Source organism: Aythya fuligula, chromosome Z (assembly GCF_009819795.1).
Source record: "Aythya fuligula isolate bAytFul2 chromosome Z, bAytFul2.pri, whole genome shotgun sequence".
Lineage (NCBI taxonomy): Eukaryota > Metazoa > Chordata > Aves > Anseriformes > Anatidae > Aythya > Aythya fuligula.
Window position 1 is genome coordinate 35803759 of NC_045593.1, and position 26395 is coordinate 35830153.

A 26395-nucleotide genomic window follows, 5' to 3' on the forward strand; every position below is an offset into this window, starting at 1 on the left:
TATTTGTGGGAGGCTTAAGGACACTGTCAATAGCAAGCTTCCTCCTCTCTTCTCCTTTCTGCATCTCTCGTGTGCTCTCGCTCGCTGTCTTTCTCTCCACCTCTTACACCCCCCCCCCCCAATTCTTTTTCCTGTCCTGCAGTCCTCTCCTCTCCCAGAGCATTAAAAAAAAAAGCACACACACACACATGCATGCACACATGCACATGTGTGCACGCATACGCGCGCACACACACACAAAATCAACTGGCATGCAGCAGCAAGCACCTGCAGTAATAGACTCTTTTATTAAAACTGTTATTCTGCAAGACTTGAAATTCCCGGTGGACCGGGCCATGTCAAAGCCGATATAATTAACTAGAGGCTCAGCAACGGATCAATTACCAGACAAGCAAGTGATAGTGAAATCAATGAAAGATCATCAGCCACATTATCAGTGTTGCAACTCATTAGGGTAAAACTGAGAAATGTGCTCAAAGCGAGCCCAAGCAAGGTGGCATTACAAAACAAAGGGCTAATTTGGAGACCCTGCTGTGAACAATCTGTAACAGAATTAGCCTTTTTTTCCCCTAAACTGCAGAGCTCTGTAACTAAATGTGACAGACTGAGAGAAGCAGTTTATTAAGACACCAACTCCAAGTTTATTTAGTTCATAAACTCTCTCCTAGAAAATCAATACAGTCTGTACAGGGTTATTAGGCTGACTAGCTAATACATCCAAATCTGGTCTTTCCAAGCAGAAATCTTGGCCGGAATGCTATAACCTTACAAGAAATCTAAGCACATTCAGATCACTGTATCAAAGCAGAGCTACCATTTAATTGTCAAATGTGTGACTTCTACATCACAGCCTAAGAACATTTTAAAGAAAGAGATATTTCCCCCCTGCTAACTAACATGACAGAGAAAAGAAACAAAATATAGTCTGCCAGTTCCAGTCCAGCTCAGGTCATCCTTAAATTTACACTGCCTACAAAGCATCTAATTTAGTGCAATAATGCCAGCATATAAAACCAAGAAAACAAATACTTACTGAATTTCAAACAGGGACATGAAAAGTAGCAGTCACTTAGGAGATAAAAGTAATCACTGCAGGAAAAATATGACAGAAGTACACCTCCTACAGTAGCAGATTAAGCCTCCTCTAACTGCACAGCAATATGAGGAAAAAGAAGAAAAAAGGAAAACAAAAAGAAACAAAACAGACAGAAAAATTAAGAAAATTTGTTATAATCAGAATCCATGCTCAGAACCCACTGCTTTCCTTTGTAATCTATTGCCCTCTGCTTATTGTTATAATTCCTTTGGAGGCAGAAATATTCTTCGAATCAGCTGTGGGAAGCACAGGAACTACTTGTTAGTACACAAGTTTGGCACAAACTGAGTAGAACAGAATTTTCTCTCTCCCCCTTGGCTAACTCATATGAGAATCAGAAACAAGGTAAGGGCTCTAACAGCATTTAAAACAAATCTGTTTAAAAGCATTAAAGAAAATCTCATTTTCAATAGATTTTTAATCAGGAATGTGTTCTGCAAGTATTTTACTGCTATCCAATGGCATTTGTGCTGAAAGATAAAAGGATCCGTGAAATTATTTTACATTTTCAGCTCATGGGAATACCCGGCTGCTGAATAGAAGAGGTGGCTACAGAATCCAGGTTCTAATGGAAGTTAAAACACAGTGCAGTTGCAGTTCTCTACTTGTGTTTTTGAGAATTTTAGCTGTTCTGTAAAACGTATGTGAGATTAAGATTTTTTATTTTCTTTCCTTTTTAAACTAATACCTATTATTTACTGTCAATGACAATTATATTATAGGTGTGATTTTTTTAAATGTAACTTTGATGATTTCATCTCTCCTCTTAAAACTAGCAATACAGAAATGCAAAAAGGGGTGGGAAAGGTGATTACAGAAAGTCCAGATAATTCCAATAGGAAAATCTATTCTGAAGAATGTGCTAAATAATGTAAATGCATCATATTTTTTTCTAAATTCCATCATTATGTTCCTTTAAGTGTTAATTAGTTCTGTCAAAGGGTTAATACAAATAGTTCAAAATGATTAAACATTGAAAAAATATTCTCTTCTTTTAGTTCCAATTATTCTGTATTATTAATTAAGCTGTTAAAACATGCAACAGTTACTATCTTTTTAATGTTCAATAATATGTAAACTCTTTAAAGAGATTTTTGTTCCACGTCTCTGCCTTAGATATTAATCAAGAAAATAATTACAGAGGAATTTAGGAAAAAAAAAATCTACATGCATATAACTATGTACTGTACATGTACGTTCAACAAGGTCCAATTAGTTGGAAAGAATTTGCATTTCAGTTAGTATGAGCTAACAAGACTGTAGGGAGACAATGCAATTCTACTAGCAGGGCAAGAAAGAATGGTGTTTTCCTGTAAGCATTAATTCCCATAACTGATAATTTTAAAATGTTACTGATCTTTACAATATTTGTTTTTCTAACATCTAGGAGTTCAGTATAAATGTTTATATTAACTGTACATGCAGCAGTGTCCCCCAGACTACTCCTGGGTAAAAATAAATAAATAAATAAATTAAATAAAATAAATAAATAAAAACAGTGAGCCCAGACTTATTTATTATTTCTGTCGATTTAGAATTTAAATGCCTTTTTAATGATAACTGTAAAATGATTATTTTAAAGGAGTTTCCCTTATATTTGGTGTTCATTCCAAGTATTTATTAAAGGTACTGGGAAAAGATACAGAAGGTCTTTACATGTTTTTATGCAAATGTTACAGTTTTCAACTGCAAAGATGTATGCACGCTGTACACAGTAGGTGACCTGAAATCTGTACACACAGTTTTCCTAAATCTCTGTACTCTCTATTCACTTACTGTGTAGTACCTGTAATTCCTAGAGTTCATTTTGCTGCAGATGTTAAGTTTCTGTAATTTGTAATGACAGTAAACTGGCCTTTGCTCTTCCCTTATTCACTATTCATTTCTAGGCTTGGTTAAGTAGATAGCTGGGTTAAAGATCAGTGGTTTTTCATGTGACACACTCTGGTATTCATCTAATAGCTCGTCAGGACAAAACTGTCCCTGTTCTTGCCAAAATAATGAAAATGGTCCTCCACATCGCATGACAATCAGCCCTTGCTTGTGCTGAAATAACCAAGCTTATATAATTGAGTTGTTTTAAAGGCATTTTGTAATGGAATATTTGATACTGCTTCAAAAAAGTATATAATTCACCAAGTATGAGAGTATTCTTCTCTCTACTTGTCATTACAACATGTGAGCAGAGACCATAACAATCATGCTTACACTTTATCCATAGATAACAACAAAGTTGTGAATTTTGTCCTATCAGGAATATAATCTCAAACTTGAAAATTATGTAAAGCAGTCATGATGGTCATGTTCTGAGACGTGGTGATTCTACTGTGGAAATGTCATTCTTTATCATCCCCTTCTCCCTAAGAATTATGTAAGGGACTCACTCTGCAACATCTGTTAGACTCTATGAAACGTTAACAGATGTCTAAAATGAAAAAAAAAGGGGCGGAGGGGGGAGAATTAATAAAGGAAACCTCCTCTGAACAGATAATCCACCCAAATTTCCATATCCTAAAGAAAGAAAAAAAAAAAAATTGGCAGCACTGTATTTTCTCTGAAACCTGTCATCCTTACTTTGTAAAACATTTTTTGTGCAAGTTTTAATAGGTAACTTCTGACTTATAACCAAAATGTATAGGACTAACTATGTCATTTTGCAACAATGAGACTAAATACTTTTTAGCCTCCTGTGTTCCAAATGTCCTTGCTGAATCCTTCTTCTCTATCTTATCAACAGTATTGTGCATTTAGGAGTCTGTTTTTCACTTTGATGTGCATGCCGAATTCACACAGGTTCTAGAGGTGCCAAATCTATTTTTTTAATCTAATTTTTAGGAATAATCTTCAGGTCAAAAGTGTCCTGTATCCATACCTTCAGAAAACCAAAGCACAGCAGATTTTCACTAACAGCAGAGTTTTTATTTGTATTTACAAATTGTATTTAAATCACATTTTCAAACCTTGCCTGCTCTGAATTAGTCATTCGTACTTTTTTTTTTTTGTCAAATATTTGATTTCTTTCATATCACACATCAGGTGACGTGACAGGACCTTTATCCTCAATGAAGACTTCTGTTTTTAAGCCTAAAATTGTACATTCCTGTTATGAAGGCTCCAGTTGCTAGCAAGCTGTCATACTGTAATCGATCCTAATCACATCCTTGCCAAACTAGGTATCAGGAACCCATACCACAAAACCCTTACATGGACTTCTGTGTGTGACAGAACACTAGCAAGAATAAAGGTGAAAACTGTGACCTGTGGATAAAAATCTCATCAAGCAGAGATCATTAGGATTTTGGTCACTCAGCCAATATGTTTTAACAAGTTACAGAAACAACAGAATAGTCAAATATAAAAAGTAAGTATAGAGACAAGCCAATGTCGTCCATATATGCAATCCTTCAGTATATAACATGATCACAGTGTGAATGTTGGTAGCAGTGCACAGTTCCAGGTTTGGGGGATGAACATAGAGGATATTACACAAATTAAGGTTCTTATCAGTGGTAGGCATTGAACAATATATACTTCTGGTTTATTGTTTTTTTTTTTGTTGTATGGCCTTAGTTTGTTATTTAAACAAACCAATATGGTTATCTGAAACTCCTTTAAGGGGAAATTACATCTATCTTTCTTGACACACCTTGTACATGAGCAATGCTAACTTTACAAATTTTCCAGTTCAACAACAGTACAAAAATGAAGCCGAGAGAACCAAAGAATAATGATTACAAAGGGTATACATACATAAATGGCAAAATGCATGTGAAACAGAGGGACTATATAGTTATAAAAACAGGTAACAATGAAAATCTTGTAAAAACACATAATCTAAAACCAACTAATAGACTTTTTTGGATTGCACCCATCAAATTTTCTAAGTAACTTACTGCTTTTTCAAATGTATTATACACATCAGCACGGCATCTAGCTAGTAACAACCACCATACAAATTTGGATAACATACTAAACTAAAAAGTTCATACTTTTCTCAGGAGGGTTTTAAATGCCTACAGAAAATGTGTTCCAAACCCTTTAATTTGCAGGTAGGTAATCAGGGTGGCTAGTTCTTCACTGGTAGTGGTTTCACATCCATTTTCCATATCTGTGTTTGAATCAGTGTCTCTTTTCATTTAAAACAAAAACAACCTATCTATTCTGACTGAATTCTTTATACCAAAATATAAAATATCACCATGTTAAGGTATTAGATTCTGATTCAAAGCTCAGCAGGTCCAGATTACTCCAAGAAACTTTGATTAGACTGTGTATCTAATGAAATGTCTGTACGGTCCAATCCTGAAATAATAGCGTGATTCAACCATTCTGTTGTGATTTACAAGGAATTAAAAAGGTTAGGGGGCATCTGACATGTCATATAATAAAGGAAGATGCATAATATAAAAATAAATGTATTCCTTTTTTAAAATAAAGTATTCCAAAATCAGTTGTGTCTGCTGAGAGATGTTTATGATTCAACAGAAATAGTTGAAATCTCACAGCAACAGCTAAACTAACACCACAACAACCAAAATTAGGTAAGTAATTGAAAAAGAGAATTCAAATACTTTAATATAAAAAAAAAAAACAACACACCTGTACATCCATGGATTATCACCATAATATTATACAGGTGTACTACCATATTACCGCATCTTTCAGCTATTGATTATCTGGGGTTAAGCCTGGTTTTTATTTTTAATATATTATTAAACTTAGCAAGCTTTCCTGTTATTTTCTGAAAAAAAATATATCCTAAAATCTTGGAAAATGTCTGCTGAACAGTAGTTTTGTACAAGACTTTTACAAAGAAATTCATCCTCTGGTAGTTAATTTCATTATTCTCATCCTTTTAGTAAACTGTCTATATAACAAGCAATGCCTTTGGATCCCACAACAGCCTAAAGGGTTTAAGTCTAGGCTAGCTAAGCTTATGATCTAATTATTTGATAATACAATATATTGTGCCAAATCCTGGTAACAATTATTTGGTGTCTAAAACGTAAGTCTGTCATAATTAAATACATAAACTGACCTAAAAATCTAATATATATATTTTTTTTAATAGAACAACTGAATTTTAGATGGCTGAAAAGACACTTCATACACAAATGCAAGACTGAATTAAGAGCAGCTATGTTTTTCTAATTACTGACTCACTCACAGTACACAGAATTGCCTGAACTGCCCGGTGTCCTACTAGCTCTCTGGACAATTAGCAAAAGCTGCATTAGCAAGAACTCAGCAGTCTCTGTCTCACTTCTCTCTAGAGGACAGGGGAAATGATGAGCTCCATCACCTGGCCAGCAGCAGCAGCGGCCACAAAGTCACCTCAGGGACTTGGACAAAGATTCATCTGCAGCCTTGGCAGCAACTAAAGTATGCCTTCCTAACAGACAGTCACACGACCACACACTGGCACAAAGTCCTTTCATTAAGAGCTGTTGTCTAAGTGACCTGTCACAGAGTTTCATAAAGCAGCATTAATACTGTGGGCCAAAACGAGATTGATCTTTGAGCTTCGTGGTCTCCTGTTGACAACAGTGCATTATAAAACCAATACTAAATACTTTATAAACAGGTCTCCCTCCAGTGTATTAGAGGAACAGTGCATATTTCATGCCCTATAGTTAGGTAGCCACATATCCATCAGACAATTAAATAATTTATAAGATACTCAGAAGTGCAATAAGACTCAATAAACTTTTAAATACTTACAAGCTACTATTTTGTTTGAAAACATATAAAAGATAAGATACCTGCTCACCTGCTGAGTAGAGAGCATCAGTAAAATTCAATTTTTACGACAACTTTTCAACTGAAATACTCTTATTCCACACAAACAAATCTGACTCTCCGCTCAAAAAAAAAAAAAAAAAAAAAAAAAAAGGACACTTCTCACTTGAAAAATCTTTCACAAATATTTACTATATTACTTTTGTTATTTTATACTTCAGCTTCCTCTGCTTGGCATCATGCTTCTTTTCTGTCCTTTTGTATGCTCTGGCCAACATGGCTGCAAGAACCCTCTCCGCAATGCCTGCCATCTGGAACCACCCTGCTGCATTTCTCTCCCTCATTCTCCATCTATTTTCAGCCTTCATCTGGAAACAATATGTCTCTGTTCTCATGACTATGTCTCTTAACTTCTAGTAAAAATAAAAATAATAATAATAATAATAAAAAAAACTTTTTAATTTTATTAACTCTGCACAGAGTTTTGGAGATAAAGTTTGTGTGAAAGATACTATACAAAGACATTTCTTTATTAAATCACAAGAATTCAGGGACAGGGCTTATGATAAAAAGTGAACTAAAAATACTTCCTCTTCTTTTAAATTTAATATGCAATAGAATAGTTCGGTTGAATTTTTTAACAAGTGACTTCAGCATAAAATGAAAAAAATATTCTTAATATTAGGAATTCATTCACACTTTCAGGAATATAAATAATGAGTTGGTCTGATTTTCAAAAGTTGTGGAAAACATGCCATTCTTAAATACAATGACATGTTCAGCACATATGGAAAACAATCAGGATATATTCTTCTCTTTTCTGCCCCATGGAGAAGGTGTTGCCTGTGTTGCTCCCATAGTGGATAGAGAGACACTAACTCTCTATAAACACTGAAAGCACTTTTCTATGATATTTGCATATGGTTTATGCCAGCAAGGTAGGACACATGAACAGGTTGAGCTCCTACAAAATTAAGATGGTACAGGACAAATAAGCTTGTTATTTCTTTGTTTCATCTTCAAAACACCAAAATGCTGTTTATGGAGAGTCTAAAATTCTCATTTATAAAAAATGTCTGAATCTCTGTTAAAATGAAACTCTTAAAAAGAATTTCATATTGTTTCGGCCCTTCTGAGCTGGATGTCTTAAAATTTTATTTTGTAACTCTGCTTAAAAACTGAAATTTCTACTCTGGGAGTAGTTCCCAAACCACCACAGGCGTGGACCTTTGTGTAGTATTGTGGATGCCATGGTTTCACAGACAAGCCACATTAATACAGGATAGCAAGCATCTGGAACCCACAGCTGTGTGCGCTCCAGCCCCAAAGCACCCACAAGTCTATGCCAATTCAAACCCCTATTCCCAGCCCACAAATGAACCACACTGGTTTTCTTTAGGAGCCAGACCTGAAACTGAAGCTTTTGGGTTTTCTCCACTCACACAATTGAAGAAAGAGAACAAATATAGGGGAGAAAGGGGCAAATATGCTCTAAAGGAAAATTCCTACCTTGACTTTCACATACTGCCTACTTTGGGAGCACTGACTGACAAGGACCTTAAAAGTACTATTTATATACATTTTGTTTTCACTCTAATTGCAACAGACTTACAAGGCTGACACCAAGGAAGCATCTACAAGTCTATTTGTTATGGATAGGCCATGGATGGGGATCAGGGGTTGTTCAAGGATGGGAGAAAATGGGAGTCAAGGGTGTTTCAGATAATGCTGTTGTTACTTAAGACCTTATCATTAGGATGCTCCTATTTGGCCTGCATTTATAAGGCATGAAGACATTTTTTGCCACCATTCTGCTACACCTTCACCACACCTTCACATAACACATATACAGGTGCACATACACCTTCAAGTCTATCAGAAGCTTTATTACATACACAATGGATTAGTACAACCCCCCATCTACTAAAATACCTCCCCCCTTCCTTTTAAGCACAATTGTTAAACCCCTCTGAAGCCAGACAAGGAAAAGCAGGTACTTCCAACATACTTTGACCTGAAAATTTAAGATCTCTCATGCTGTAGTAATGGATCCTAGAACAAAAGACTGTGTCTGTTTTTCTTTTTTATCCCTGGGATGTGGATGTTTCAGCCTTTTATTTGTACAACATGCCGAGCAGAAGCTGCAGCTTTTGGACACAAGCATTTTACCACTTGAGATTAAATTATTTTTCTTACTGCTTATAATCTGAAAACAGGACTTGCAGGAAATTGTGTGGTACATGAATGTCCCTTTAAAAACTTGCTAATTTTTCAGAGTTCTTTCTTCTTTGTGCCAAATACATCCAGGAAACATAGGCAAAGTCCAATCACAGCAAGGAGCAATAGTTCCCTAAACAAGATGGTTACTTGGAAAATGTGAAGGAATGACACTAAATCAACTGATTTCTCAAACAGAAGGGAGGTGGAGAAAGCTTGCCCTCAAAGAGCATTCACACTCATTTATTCATACATTCTGAGGGAGGAGGAAGACACAGGGCAAGGAAATGCTACAGGATGGCTGAACACCAGTGATACCCAACAACCTCCCTCATGATAACAGTTAACCCCTCTCTCCCTCCCCCCCCCCCCCCCACATCAGTCTGACTGTTTCAGTGTCCACTGAGATTAGCAAAGCTGAGCAAACCATTAAAGCATTATTTTAAGTTTAAACAGCTATTGTATGCTAAAGACAGAACTACACAGACAGTCATTAACTGTGCAGGATAATTGTAGTATGGTACCCATCAATTCTCCTTCATCCAGCTCACTTCCATGATACCTGTGATCAGGTTAAAAGTCAATCATAACAACAACAACAAAAAAAAAAACACTTTAGGAAATGAAAGGATATTTGTAAGTAGGAAATAACCTGGGAGAATTTTGGTGTTCAATGCTTTTTTTTTTTTTTTTTTTTTTTTTTTTTTTGTCCAAAGATTTTAAACAAAAAACTTTTTGAGATTTTGACAGCTGATGGGCTACCAATAACCATTTCTAAAAAGGTAATACCCAGATCAACAAATTTAAAGCAGCACAAAAGTATACCATCCACCAATCTGATATTAAAACAATAAACTAAAGCAAAACCTGATGAGTATCTGTATGGATTTTCAACCTACTAAAATATGTTATAATTCTCTTGTCGCACTGAAGCTGTATTAGGAGCAAAAAAAAAATAGCATCTTAAGCAAAACTGCACAAAAAGAAAGTGTGACTTGTTTTGCTTAAAAGATGAAATTTGTCTTAGGAACACGTTCTGACAGAGGGAGGAATCCTGTCTTAAAAATACAAAAAGTTGCCTTTTTTCTCTTTTGCTAGAAGGCTGATCCTCTAGGATTGACCCTTCTAGAAAAGAAGAATTTTATCAAAGAGACTAAAAGAGTAAAGCATTGTAGAAATTTTAACAATGAAAACTTTTCCTATATTCCTACTCCTTTCTCACATTCAAGATTAATACAAGAAGAATTGAGAAAAAAATAAAAACCTGCCAAGCCAAGCAAAATCAGGGCACAAGCAGGCTTATTTGCTTTGCAGGTCACTTTTCAAAAGGAATACAGGATAAGCATCAACGTAAACACATGGAAGACTATATAATGTCATACACTTAACAGAACAGCTAACTGTACAAATGCAATTGAGGTGACAAGAACGCCTACAAAGCATCAAAGAAAACATCATCTGTTTCCTGACAGATAATGTAAAGTTCATACACAGAAATGTAATCTTTTTTTTTTTTTTTTAAATAATATTCTTAATATTTAAGAAATTAAAAACACGATTTCTATATTGCTGTGCATGTTCCTGAAATCGCACTATCTAGTCATCCCATACGTATACATGAAATGGGAATCTATTCCTGCACTTTTCTCAGTCAGTGACTTACCATTGTCTTATACCTGATTATTTTTTTTAAGTGACTTTACTTAAGTTGACTTTTCTCCTTTTTATTTTTTTCCCCTAACACACTCATGATTTCAGAAAAAGTAATTAAAATCCCCAGACACTCATTTAGAAATGCTATACTTCCCATCCTTTCTCTTTTTTTGACTGCTGTCATGACAGTTTTAGTTATTGCCATGAAGAGATCAAGCTCACAAAAATTAATAAAGTAATCTTTCAGTATCCTAACACATTATGTTGAGCCCACTTGAGACTTAAAGTTTATTTCTGATCTTTGATAAAAAAAGAAAGCATTGCTGCTTATCTGGCGAGTTGGGATCATATACTTGCGTACACATGCATAGCAGCTGATTTTCACAAGGTATGTAGCAACAGATGCTTTGTTTTTCAGATTAGAACCAAACCCACAGAATCTTGCATCACTAATTTCTTGGCTATGCCATTGTTTTTTATAGTCAGAAGTTTATATTTCATACTTGCTCTTGAGTAGAAATCCCTTTAAGAAATTAAAATATTTTGAATTTTCACTAAAGACAACTTCTCTCAGGATTATTTACATGGGAAGAGAGCTTCATTTCTGTTAGATGCACCCTATTTGTACTAAAACAAAGTCTAGAAGACTTTAAACCAAGCTCAGCCCATCTCCCTCCTCCAGCTGTGCTGGGTGCTGTACAAACAAAAGCAAGAGAGAGTTCCTGTCTAGAAAGGTTTATAACCTGAATAATCAAGAGAGACAAAAGATTGAAGAAAGGAAGTATCTCATTTTGATTTTTACTATTGGGAAACTGATACATAGAGCTGGAATTTTAAAGAGTACTTCACACCCATAGTTCATACCAAATTTTCAAAGAGCCGAGAATAGCAGGTATCAGACTACAAATTTAAAAGAGAATTACTGGTATGATGCTTCACCAGAACTAAATGTAGAGTTCATAGTCAGGCTGCAAATGAAACGATATTATTGAAAAAAATATATAGAAGTTTTACAAAAACTGTAAAAATACCGTTGGTGTCCTCCCTTCTCCTGAGTGCACACGTTTTTCAACCACCTCAGATACTAATTTCACTCAGTGTCTCTTATGACTCACTAAATTCAATACATGTACTTTCTATCACAACATAGAGACAGCAATTAGATGCACACTGAAACTGCTATCAGGTTGTCTTCCTAATCCTGAACGTGACTTAATCACTGCAGGTCAAGTGCATGATTTGATACTGATGCCTTGGAGGACAAAGTCAATGGCTTTACAGTTTTGTTGCTGTTTGTTTCACATAGTAGCAAGTAAAGTAAAACATCAGAGTAAATGTAACAAGTAAAACATCAGAGACTTGCAAGTAAATAAAATAGGTGGAGGAAAAGCTTATATATAACACTAGAAACTGCAAGTTGCAGTTCATTCACATAGCTGCCTACTCCTTCTCCAAAAACAATTTTGGAGTACATTTCATTAGAATCTGAAATGCATGTTTCTAGTGATTTCAATATACATTTGATTTACAAATTCCAGTAAAAATGTGCCACAGCTGGCAGAATAAATTACTATAATAAATCATTATTAAATAACTGTAAATCTTTAGAATGGCATAATGTCTAATAAAAAATATGCATGCAAAAGTGAATATTTGTTAAGAAACATTCTTCATACAGTGGAAAACAAATTACAAAACTTACCATCCTGGTAGTATAGTATAATTCAATGAGTAAATACAGGAATAAAATTCACATAAATAGTGCTTAATCTACTCCGATTTCATGTTAACAACTGCATCTGAACAAATTGCACGGTAAAGGGTGATGGTAAAGGCACTATATTTCAGGTCATTTTTACGTTAAACGTTCACATTTCTGGTAGAAAACTCCTGCACTTGCAATGTATCATCAGAGCAGAACATTTACATTCCAAATACCAAGCAAACATTGCTAACTGTAGCACTGGATTTTTAGAAACATTTTCCAAGTTTCAGGTGTCTTTTACTGAAAAAAAAAAAACAAACAAACAAAAAAAAAAAACTTTCATCTTAACCTGTGTTCCTTCTGATGTGCAGCAGATGGACATCTACAGTAATCCATTACTGCAGAAATCAGCTGAAGAGCTATTTGCTCCTTCCCAAACTTCCCATGCCTTATTTAGCTCTTACAAGGCTTCATTTGTCAAAGAGCAGACACAGTGCTGATGTCGCATCCAATGGCGCATTTCTGTAGTCAAGATGAGCTGCAGCACAGCGACAGGCCCAAGAGTACCTCGCTGCAGAGTGTGATTGCTTCTATTGCCCCTTGGGACGGGTAAATTATTAACTGACACTTTCACAACTGAAGAACTGCCTAAGATAAACCCATTAAAACTGTTAGCCTACAGAACACTTCACACTCCTGGTTTGTTAAATCTTTGTCAAAGTCATCAGTTGGCTGAGCTTTTTAAATATACATATGAGTCTATATAAAACCCATTTATAAAACTTTCAATCATGGAATGGAAGTTTCTTCTACCTTTTCTTGTCTCATTTTCTTTAGCTGAACTAAGTGAATCTTGCAGTTAGTGGAGAGACTGCTAAGGAGTCAATTATAAAGTAGGAATGACAAAGGCTTATCAAAGAGAGAAATACACTAAACTCTGTGATTCACCTGATTAACTGAACTTACAAAATTCACTACAAAGACATGATAAATAGGTAATACAGTAAGACTGCACCAACAACAACAACCATGTAGAAACTGGACACAGTAATACAATGTCTGCTTCTGACGGGTGCTGGAAAATTTACCAGCTGAGACATAAAAATGTATTAACTCAAAAGAAGAATAAAAATGATTTTCATGAGTATTTTAAAAAGTTTCTTAAATGAGGTGACAAACAAATTTTGTGAAGCTAAACTAAAAGTCCTTTGATTTTACATACACCATTCTTATCTTTATGAATGCTTGTGTTGGGTCTGTCCGGGATGGAGTCACCTTTCCCTGCAGCAGCCCACACAGTGCTGTGCTCTGCACTTGTAGCTGGAACAGCACTGATACTATTCCAGTGTTGTGTCTATTACTGCATAGTGCTGGCACAGCATCAGGACTCCCTCCAAGCCCCCAAGAGCCAGCAGGCTGGGGGTGGGCAAGTGATGGGGAGGGGACATCGCCAGGGCAGCTGACCTAAACCGACCAAAGGGATATTCCATAACACCTGATATCACACTCAACAATAAAAAGGGGGGCTCTTGTGGGGGAGGGGGTTGTTCCTCCTGAACAACCATTACGCGTTTTGAGGCCCTGCTTCCCAGGACGTGGCCAAGCATCGCTTGTTGATGGGAAGTAGAGAATAATTTTTTTTCTCCTTCTCTCTGTGCTTCCACATGGACTTATTGTTTCTTTTGTTTCTTTTTCTCCCCATTCACTTTCCTTTTAATTAAACCATTCTCATCTCAAACCTCGAGCTCTCTGTGTTGTATTTTCTCCCCATTCCTCTTTGAGGAGAGGGGGAGTGAGAGAATGGTTGTGGTGGAGCTCGGCTGCCCACCCAAGTAAAATCACCACAGTGCTAAAGGGAATCATGGCATTAGCATTAACATTAAAATCTGAACTAGGTGACTCCTTAAAAACAAAACAAAACAAAACAAAACAAAACAAACAAAATAAAAAAACCTGACTATTACAATTACTTCACTGTCATTTGTAGTCTGGTCCAGATTTTACTTTTACCCAAGGAAGCCAACACAGAAGTAACACTTTGCATGCTGATGTATAATAGTACTTCCAGTATAAAATTTATTTATCCCCAATACATACTGTACACCCAACTACCATACTGCCCTACTACCTCAAAAAATGAATTGATGAATCATATAGGAAGCAAAACTGTTTAACTAGCAAATTTCTGCTTCATTCACAGACAAAGTTGCCATGGGCGCTCCCTCTTAAGTGAACACAGAAGAAAAGCCACACTATAACTCCAAATCCAACCACACTTGCCATAACATGATCATGAAACTGCACGCAATTAAAATGGTTTGTAGACAGTAAGAACACGCCTGAACATTATGGGTATGCATGGAAGGAATGGAAAAAAAAAATCAGTGAGGTACCTTTTGTAGTGGATTAAGCAGCAAACCAAGAAATAAACAGTGCTGCAGTCTAATCCCAACCAATTTAATGGCATATCATACAACCTTTCCACAGAGAAAAATATACAGTCTCTGCTACAGGGGTTCATTTTTGGGGAGCCTGATTTAATGTTCATAGGTCCTGATTTGCTGTTCCAGTTGACTTCTGTCACAGCTGTGAATGGTTAGAGTAATCACAGCCTGACAGGTCCTAAATCAGGAAACCAAATTTACAAGTCACTTCTGAGGATGTGACTTTAAACTGTATAAAGTGGGAATTATGCTTCAGCTACCTAATAGGGATACAGAAAAGATTTACATTCAAAAATGACTTTATAAATGCAAATGACTTGTGCAAGTAACAAAATATTATTTTAAGAATATTAAGAATGAATATTTTACCCTATTGGATGAACAGCTGGGTTATCACACCTGCCTAACAGGCATTTTCAAAGCCATTTATCTATTATCTGCCTAACCACTACATGTGTGTGTGTCTATCTGTGTGTGTATACATGTACCCAAACAGTATGACTGCTCACACACACACAGAATCACTCCTGTTAAAATTTCTCTTTTCCAGCCAAAAGGGAGTGTCTTTTTTTATTAAGTGGAATTCACCCTGAAGCTCAGAAGGAATTTTGAGGGGGCAGGACTATAGTTTATACTCTTTGTTTTATCCACAGTGGTTCTGTATTCTTTCTGATAATTTGAGATAGACAGGTAACTAAACTACAGGCTCATAATTTCATCAAGGGATTCTGATGATCATAAAACCTACAGAACTGTAGTCTGAAGTATGACACTATAATCCACAGATAAATTCCTAATGCACATACACATATAAATAGTGAAATGTATGCCTTATTTTAATGTAAAATAATATGATCCCAGTATCTTCTGTGCATCTCATGTCCTAACTACTTCATTCATCGGCTTCTCTATCCTCCTTTCAGCTTTCCAGTTTCTACACAGCTGCATAAACCATAGTCCCAAGTTTATTATATTCAAAACTTTCCAACCATGTTGCTTGTATCTGTCCCTACCACTGTATGAGGATTATGACATCTGCTGCATTATGCGCCAGAAGTTCCTCTGCCCCTTCAAATACACTATAATTGAAGCAGAAGCATTCAGAAATGATGTTCTCCTGTCCTGTGGACCAAAGCATACGATGTTACCCATGAATTTCAAATTGCTGATTTTCAAAAATTGTGAGAGTGACATCAAGACTTGCATTGCCACATGAAACATCATGAAGCAAATACTAAACAATGTCTCCTAAGCTTCTGCAAAGAAAGTATTCTCCCTTATTCAGCTGGTATGTACCTTCATAAAGTACATACCACACATTTAACCACACATTATAACAAAGTGGCAGCATAACTATTCATGTGCATATCCATGAAAGCAAGAGCATTACAGTCTCTCAGAGGAAACCCCCAAATGCCAATATTTCACTGTGACAAGTTGCAGCAGGTAAGACCCTGAGAAAGTATTTCCTCAGAGAAGTGATGTTCCAACTTTAAGCAGGGGCTGCAGGTATTGGTGAAGAGAGTCCCCAAATTTGAAATGTTCTATATTTGACTCTTGACATTTTCTTCCTGTGTGCAATGAAATAGCACAATTGTCATCACTAACAGCATGGGATATAAAGATAGAGTCTCCCTTTAAATAAAGTGTCAGAAAAAGGCTATGTTCTTTATCACAGTATCTGGCATGAAAGAAAAAATGGCCATAATTTATGCACACAAGTTCTATTACAGGTAGTTTCACCAATTTCATAAAGCAGGGTTCCAGTGATTGCTCTTAACATCCAGAGTCACAAACACAACATTCATGGACAAAGCACCTGGCGGAGTGATCATGGTAACTTACAGATATGAAAGGAAGTATGGTTGGCAGCATTGGTTTGTTTCGAGTAAAATTAACATACTGAGAAAAAATGCTATATTCTATCAGCAATTACAAAACAGGTCACACAGCACATGGAGAAATAACTTCCTGCTCTAAGCTACATTCTTATTTGTACATATCATACCTTAGGATCTTCTACTACGAAAATGCAAGGATCTTCCTTGGAAGACTTGTGATGGAATATGACTAGAAAAAGTAACATAATGCTAACATGGAGAAATCTTTTTGAGTATTTATTTGAGTAACAGAGTATGTGATTGGCATTAAAATATGGCTTAATGTTGCTTCCTAATAAAAGTTAAAACTCGCTCTCTTCCCACCCACGCTAAGTAATTTTGTTTAGAAACCTTCATTTCTTCTGGCCTTAGCAGATATGAGGGGTGTGTGATGCACTTGGTGCCAGTAATTGCTTCCATACAATACAAATGTTTTAAAACATTTTGCATACTTGTTATGATTATGCATGACATTTATATTGTATTTAAAACTCCAATGGGTTTGTGGATTTTATTTTTGCCTATAGAAAACAAAGACGCAGCACAGAATGTTCCTCTAGTCTATCTAAGGGTCAATTTTATTTTCAATTAAGACTCTATGAACTCTTAGCCTCTCAACATTTGTTTTTTCAATTGAAAACAAAAGTATGTACATTAATGGTAAAGCTATGGGAGTTATGTACACAAGTTTGATTGCATATACATTCACATAGCACATGAAATTGGACAGTTAGTCAAATAGCTGTGCTTTAGCAATTATTATATATATGGTAGCTGCTGGCAGAAAGAATTATCCCTATTCTGAAAAACATCTGCATAAACCTTATCCCCACAGATATGTATAGTTGTTCAATCCCTTAATTTTACAGATGTAAGATTATTCAGATATAGTTTTCAAGAATTAAGTCTTTTCTGAGGGAATTTTAACATATTACAATATTTCTTTTATAAGTACAATGCTATATATGTCTCAAATCACTGATCAAACTCTCAGCATGTCTAATGATATATTACTTCAATTTAAACATACTTTTTTTTTTTCTTACAACAGCCGGTTTTAATTTTTGACTTTAGACAACAGGTGTATACTGAGTACTCTACTATCTAAATAACAAAGTCTCAGATTTCCTTCAACTGAAATTATGGGAAATTAAATTAAGTATACACGTCATACAGCAGTCTTTCCATAAGATTCACAAACTTTTTTTTTTTGTAGTCCAGTTAAGTATATCTGAATCACTCCCTTAACCTGCAAATTCATCTCTTTCACTCTGCACCTTCCACCTCATGGATGGCCTTTCCCTCCTTCATTCCCTTCTGCCTTGTAGATGTCACTGTTGGCACTTTAAATGCCACCTGCAAGAACACAGCGAATAAATACCCCATCTAACATGACCCTAATCTGGCATCACAGGCAAAGCATAGGCACCTGGACTCTGATAAAAGTTTTCAGTTTTGTAGCACAGCCATCCCTGACTGTTTGACAGTCACAAACAGCCTGTCTTCTTGTTCAGTGTATTCAATAGTATCATAAAGCCAACGTTCATCAACCTTGCAATATTTAAGTGCTTACCAGGAGACAGATGATGAACAGTAGCAACTGAAAACCATTATTAGCCCTTCACATTTTTCCAACAAACAGGGAAAGGTGATTTATCCACAGCTTTCCACCAACCACTTTCAGATAATCCTTCTTTCTGTCCTCCATACATACCAACTTAATCCCAAATCTGTCATGGCCACACATGACCTCTCTTGAATTCCAGAGTTTCATCAACCACACTAGAAAGAAAGAACACTTGCTTTTGCCTTTAGACAGTCTCTCTGTTCAGATTCTTCAGTTACACAAATTCCTAAATTAAGATCATCACAAGGAATACAATTCTCAATTTACTGAGGTTCAGTCAGTCCTACTCTAATTTTGTAAACATTTGTGCTCTGCTCCACAACTTGCAGGTTTATTACAGCTGTGTGATGCACTCTTCCATCATTATGGGGGTTCATTCCAAGTATTACAAAACATTATTTTGGCCTTAAAGAAATCTCTCTGCAAAAGCTAAGGACTCTGACATATATATATATATATATATATATATATATATATATATATACACACATATATATACACATATACATATACACATATACATATACAGATATACATATATACATATATATATGTCAGAGTCCTTAGCTTTTGCAGAGAGCTTTTGCATACATATATATATATATATGAATGTATATTTCTATGTAATGCAGAATTATTAAAAGACATTCTGAAGTTAAATTACCATTAAAAAACAAACAAAAAAACTCCACACATTAAATTGAACAAAAAGTATCAAATTGCTTACTTTTCAAAGTACTGTCACTTTTTATATCAAGGCTTCAATGAATGTATACCTGTGCCATTCCACTCAACGGGGTTCAACTATACTAATTCTCTGGGAACATGTGTGTTATCACCTAGCAGATGGCTGTGAAATGTGGCTTTCCAAAGGAATTATCACTTCCCTTTCTTCTTTGCTCTAGACAGAGTCAGAGGTAAAATAAAACACGCAGATTCCGAATGGAGATGAGTCCTAGGCTCCCACTCTTAACATCACCTGCTCCACATATGAAGCAGCATTTATCCTGCTGCAATGTCTTTTTATCAGAAGTGAATATAAGTATTTCAAGAGAAATCCACACATTTGAAAGCTATGTATACTACATCAAGTGCCTCAAATTATCATTAGCGTGATCCTGGACTGCAGGGAAGGACAGTGTTTTCTATGCAGGTGCTAGCCTGTTGTGTTTACCTTCAACCTATGAGCAAACTTCTGTGTAAAACAAATTCCTCTTGAATTCAATGTGTCAGCAGATGATGGAGCAGAACTCAGTCCCACTCACAAGTACTGGAAGTGAACATCTGAACAGTGTTACCTATGCTCAGCTGACCCACATGAGCAAGTGCTAAACCTAAGTGACCTATTAAGGCTGTTGAAGGCAAGCAATGGATTTGGTGTTTTTCTTTATGTTCAATTGGGAAAGCTGATGTTAATTACAAATGAAGTTCTAAGGCTCTAATCACACCTACACATATATAAATGATTGTTTCTACTGTCTAGTAAGTAATTTCTCTATATGACCGATAACAGTGTTTAAACTACCATTATTTGACTACAGAACTTCAAAGACTTCTACCTAGGGGAGAAAAAAACAAAACAAAACAAAACAAAAACTAAGAAACTAAGCACAAAGTAATGAAAAATATAGAAGAGAGATTCATAGTTGAAGGGGCCCAGATTTTCATTTTAACATATTTAATGACTGCTGAGCAACAAAACCTCAGAGAACCAAGATGAGAATACACCCTGAAGAATCCTAATTCCTAGGCTCAATAGGGGATATTCTTAACTAATTCCTTACTGTGTCCTATTACAATTAGATATTACAAAGAGATGTAAACAATTTTACATTTCACCCTCTGTGGCAGATTTCTTGGTTTTAATGTTTTCTATCAGAAGTTTAATGTTCTTTTAATGTAGAGTGTTTTTTTTTTTCTTGAGCAATATATCATATTTAACTCTGTAACTATCAATCAATATTCCTTTTAATTGAGGTTAATTTCTTTCAACTTTCCATAAACTTCCCCTTGGAGCACTGAGGGTTCTTGCACCTGCTGAAGAGCTTCAGCTTATTCCACAAAACCTAAATTGTCTTCTTCCCTCACTCATAGACAGGACTGTCCCCATTTTTTTTAAGACAGTGCTAAAACATGATATAAATTAAGTAGCTGCTTTAAAGCCATGTCTGACAGCACAGAAAAGAAAAGAGAAAGTAGAGCGGGGAAATAACATGGTGAAAAAAGGAAAAGGGAAAGGAAGAGGAAGAGGAAGGGGAAGGGGAAGGGGAAGGGGAAAGGGAAGGGGAAGGGGAAGGGGAAGGGGAAGGGGAAGGGGAAGGGGAAGGGGAAGGGGAAGGGGAAGGGGAAAGGGAAAGGGAAAGGGAAAGGGAAAGGGAAAGGGAAAGGGAAAGGGAAAGGGAAAGGGAAAGGAAAAGGAAAAGGAAAAGGAAAAGGAAAAGGAAAAGGAAAAGGAAAAGGAAAAGGAAAAGGAAAAGGAAAAGGAAAAGGAAAAGGAAAAGGAAAAGGAAAAGGAAAAGGAAAAGGAAAAGGAAAGGTCCCCCCAAATTATATTGAAGAGTATTTAATATTACAGATATTTGGAGTAGAAGCTTAAGAGAAGAAAAGGAGGAGTATGAAGAGGGGAGGGGAGGGGAGGGGAGCGGAGGGGAGGGGAGGGGAGGGGAGGGGAGGGGAGGGGAGGGGAGGGGAAAAGTCCAGTTGGAAGCGGCCTTCAAAGATCAATTATGCCATATGCCTGACCACTTCAGGGCTAACCAAAAGTTAGAATGTTATTGAGTGCCTTATCCAAATTCCTCTTGACCACTGACAGGCACAGGACATCAACCACCTTGCCAGGAAACCTGGTCCAGTGTTCATTTAAAGTACAGGTAAAGTGAAAAGGTACAAATATGCCTTTTTCATACACACAAAGGTATACAAAACCATCTTAGTTATCTCTCCAAAATAGAGAAATGTAGGGAGAAACTGACGTAAGGATGCTGGCAACCTGCTTTGGCATGGGGTTTGACCCCATGCTCTCTTGAGGTCCCTACAATTCTGTGATTCTGTGATTCTCTTGCCCACTATCACTTAACAGATCTGGCGTTAGGACAAGACCAGTTCACATACTCTGTCAAAGTAGATGCTAAATGAATAACTACTTTGTCAGTTGTTCCAATGGTCATTCACTAACTGGCACTCTTTATGCATACATTTTCAGAATACCTTGTGTACCAGTAGCAAATTAAGGAATGGAATGAAACTGAAATGTTATGAATAGACAATGTAAAAAGATTTTGAAAAATGTCAACAAATGAACTTCTCAAACAGTTCATTAAAATTTGCTTCCAGCCTAGACAATGCTAATACCCTGGATCCTCTAAATCAGGCTGCCAGGCAGCATGTGAAATGCAGATATTCACATTGATGTTCTTCTTATGTTTGCTGTATTACAGCTGTGCCTAAGCACCCTCGCATCAAGGATGTGAGCAGTACTGTGCTAGTCACAGCATAAACACAAAGTCTTATCAAAGACCCCATAACTTAGGCTAATGGTATCCAGGGCTGCATTAGGCAAATCGCTGTAATCTGGTTGAGGGAGGTGACCCTTCCCCTCTACTCAGCACTGGTGAGGCCACACCTGGACTGCTGTGTTCAATTCTGGGCTCCACAAGTACAAGAGGGACATAGACATATGATGGACATATTACAAAGCATCCACTGAAGAACTGTGAAGACAGTGAAAGGACTGGAGTATCCCTCATATGAGGAAAGTCTGAGAGTGCTGGGATGGTTTAGTAAGGGGAAGAGAAGGCTTGGGGGAATATCATCAATGTGTACAAATACCTGACAGGAAGGTGCAAAGAGGACAGAGACGGGCTCTTCTCAGTGCTGCTCAGTGACATGACAAGAGGCAATGGGCACACACTGAAACACCAGAGGTTCCCTCTGAATATCAGGAAATGCTTCTCCACTGTGAGGGTGACCAAGCACTGGCACAGGTTGCCCAAAGAGGTCGTGGAGTCTCCCTCCTTGGTGGTACTCAGAAGCCACCCGGACATGGTGTTGGGCAACCTGCTCTGGGTGTCCCTGCTTGAGCAGGGAGGTTGGACTAGGTGGCCTCCAGAAGTCCCTTCTGACCTCAACTAATCTGTCATTCTGGGATTCTGTGAATAAGATAGGAAAAAAAGAGAGAAGGAAGTGTGAGAAGATGGAGAGAAGGGAAGGGTGAAGCAGGAGGATGGAAGGGAGGAAAGGGAAAGAAGAAAGGAAGGAGAACAGGAAAGAAGGGAGGGCAGGAAGGGAGAGAGAGAAAAAAGTAGTAAAGTGAGGAATAAGAATCTACCTGCAAAATCATGAGTAGTTATTACTTGCCAGCTTCTCTGTCATTACCAGTTGTCAGTACCACTTAGTAAACACAGCAGAGGTGAATTTTATACAGGGATTAAAAACCCATGCAGCTGCCTTTCTTGGGTATTGGGAAAAAAATAAAAATAAAGTCTCAAATGACAGCAATAAACAAATTAAAATATCATCGTTGCCATCTCAGGTGCAAACAACCCCCTCTGCCTTCCAGTGACTTGTCTAAAAGCAAAAAACACATGATAGAAGGCTGCTGTAAGTTAACTCTTTTAAAGACTGTCAGAATGCTGTAAAGGACAGCACTATACTTCAAGTCATCTGACACACTGTCAGCCCTCCCTAGGTGCTAGGCCAGGTGCTTGGAACAGACCAGCAGCAGACCCACATTGTAGCAGGTGTCTATTACAAGCTGCCTGACCAGGAAGAACAAGTGGATGGGGCCTTCTACAGGCAGCTGGAAGTAGCCTCGCATTCAAAGGCCTTGGCTCTCATGCAGGACTTCAACCACCTCAGTATCTGCTGGAGGAACAAGACAGCAGAGCATGAGCAATTCAGGAGGCTCCTGGATTGCATCAATGACCACTTTCTGATAGAAGAAATAGCAGATTCAATGAGAAAAGGTGCTCTGCAGGATCTTAAAGTCTTAAACAAGAAATTATTCATTTAGGATGCCATTTGTGAAGGCAACCTTGGCTGCTGTGACAAAGAAATGGCAGGTATCAGAATCCTGAGAGAAGGAAGCAGGGCAGAAAGCAAAGTCACAGCACTGGACTTCAGGAGAACAGGTTTTGGCCTCCTCAGGAATTTGTTTGAGTCACATGTGACAAACCCTGGAGGGAAAAGTAGTCCAAGAAAAGTGGTTGATATTTAAGAATCAACTCCTCCAAGTTCAAGTCCATCCCAATGAGCAGCAAATCAGGCAAAATGCCTGGAGGCCTGCACAAGTGAACAGGTAGTTCCTAGCAAAACTTAGACATACATGTACAAAGGGAATATATAGAGGCTGAAGAAGCAGGTAACCTAGCAAGAATACAGAGGCAATGTCTGAGTATACGACATATATACTGTCTATGTATGTCTGCGAACTTGAATACCAAGTTCTTCCTAATATCCAACCTAAACCTCCCCTGGTGCAACTTTAGCCCATTCCCCCTTGTCCTGTCACCAGACACATGGGAGAACACACTAACCCCCACCTCACTACTGCCTCCTTTAAGGTACCTGTAGAGAGCAATAAGGTCACCCCTGAGCCTTCTCTCCTCCAGACTGAACAAGCCCAGCTCCCCCAGCCGCTCCTTGTAAGACTTGTTCTCCAGGCCCCTCACCAGCTTTGTTGCCCTTCTCTGGACTTGCTTGAGCACCTCGATGTCCTTCTTGTACTGAGGGGCCCAAAAATGAACACAGTACTCGAGGTGCAGCCTCACTGGCACAGGCACAGGTTGCCCAGAGAGGTCGTGGAGTCTCCCTCCTTGGCAGTACTCAGAAGCCACCCAGACATGGTCTTGGGCAACCTGCTCTGGGTGTCCCTGCTTGAGCAGAGGGCTTAGACCAGATGATCTCCAGAGGCCCCTTCTGACCTCAGCAAGTCTGAAATTTGGGGATTCCAGTGCTGCTTCTGCACCCAAACATGTTACTAAAGACACCTTTTTCTACATACATCTGGTAAGCACAATACATGAGTGACTGGTAGTTTTGATTAATATATTTATATCTGGCAAGAAGAACACCTTGATTCCAAAATAGTAAAAAGAGTTTGTCTACCTGTAGCACAGAATACAGCACTCATCAGTTTACCAGCACAGGCTGCTGTAAGCGTCTCAACATAGTGCATTCCTCACATGTTCTACAAGAAATACTGTATTAAGCTTCATGTTAAGGCCTAGGCACTCTCAGCACCCATTTCAGACTTTTCCAGGTTACTTCAGAAAGCAACTATTACTATAGACAGTCAACATCCGTAGGAAAAAGTGTGGATCCTGGAGAGGGAACCCTTGATTGCTGCCCCACAAATGTGGAACTCACTCCTAAAACAGACTATGCTTTTCTGAACCTTACTACCCTTAATACTGTATGCAAGACTGGCTTTTTAGAGATAACCTTTTTCTTACAATAGAAGACAAAGACGTATACATTTTCTGTACAAAGCAATAAAACAACAATAAAGACAACACCTATGCCCCTCCAACTACGAGATACAGAGCTACAAATATGTTCCTACATGTGGTACTTTGATGGCATAGTTTCCATTGCAACAGTGTAAGAACACATTGCTTAAGAGAGAATTCATGCAATCCCTATTTACAATAGGGATTGCATGAAGAGAGTGTATATAAACCCAAATACAATGAAGAGAGTGTATATAAACCCAAATAACCTTATACTGTTATGAGATTGTAATGTACATGACACAGAAAAGGAAAGATAGAGAGGGATTCTCTATCAAGGAGTATAGTGATAGAACAATGATTAATAGTTTTAAACTAAAAGAAGGTATTAGAATAGATATAAGGAAGAAATTCTTAACTCAGAGGGTGGTGAGGCACTGTCACAGGTTGCCCAGAGAAGCTGTGGATGCCCCATCCCTGGAAGTGTTCAAGGCCAGGCTGGATGGGGCAGTCTGATCTGGTGGGAGGTGTCCCTGCCCATGGTAGGGGGTTGGAATTAGACAGTCTTTAAGATCCCTTCCAACAAAAGCCCTTCTGTAATTCTGTGTTGTGATACAACACAGCCAGGAAGGAATCAGCAGCCAGAGCAGCCACCGCTTCTGCTATGAATTAGGTGGAGTTTGCAAAACACTGTTTTGTGCCACTCCCTATGTATAAAAGATAACAATGAATATAAAATTGGGCAAAATAAGAGAGAAGTGAAAGCTACTTATATCTAAGTAGACAGGAAAAGAGGGAAAAATACAGAACGAAGAACAGGAAGCTTACTGTCAGTAACACCACCACTGTCAAGCCATTTTTTGCTTAGGCGTTCAATAAAACTAAATGAACACCAGTGTAAGTAGTGCCACTTCTGAAAATGCAGCTAAATTTCTACAGCTGTTAAGATCATGTAAGAAAATGCAAATTTAAAAAGTAAAATTACTTCAGAAAAAAAACATATCCATAATGTATTCAGCAAATGAGATTTGCTTTTTGTTATTTATTGAATTTCATTTATGTGCAAAAGACAATCATAGGCCAAATTTGGCTTGACCAACATATGCTTTATGAATAGTCAAAAGATAATGACAGATTTTTTAAATCCCCATAATACACAATATGCCAACCCTGCTTTTCAGATTTAAAAAAATAATAATTACAAGCTTCTGAGCTTGGGATAATACAAATAGTTCTTTGCAATCAAAAATGGACAATTTCTCAATTTCTGTCAAAAAGTAATTTTAAATTTCTTTTATAATCAATGTAGTTTAGCTATTTGTAAACTTTATGCGGGGGGGTGGGGGGGGCAAAAAATAAACAAAACAAAAACAACCTTAAAGCAATATAAAACCACTCTCCAAAAGAATAATAATCACATTTCTAAAAAGCAAGCAAGCAGGACAGTAAAACTTAGGGGAACAGGAATGTTTTCCGCAGCATTAAATAAAAAGTTAAAACTGCAAATTTGTGCTAGGCAAGAAAAAATGAAAAGAACCCCTGAAGCATTATCCATCAAGCATAAGTGAATAATGAAATAACGAAT

At 37.2% G+C, this 26395-nt stretch overlaps 1 protein-coding gene across 7 annotated transcripts in view; it reads right to left on the bottom strand.

Annotated features, from left to right (window-relative positions):
• Positions 1-26395, bottom strand: part of BNC2 (basonuclin 2) — a 381020-nt gene that overhangs the window by 283992 nt on the left and 70633 nt on the right. Inside the window, exon 1 of one of the 7 annotated variants that reach the window (XM_032205570.1) lies at positions 1034-1087. The exons of 5 other annotated variants lie outside the window; for them this stretch is intronic. The gene's annotated coding sequence lies outside the window, so the exon portion shown is untranslated. Of the gene's footprint in view, positions 18-1033; positions 1088-26395 lie in introns of those variants that run through there. One more of the 7 variants, XM_032205572.1, reaches the window with a different exon arrangement.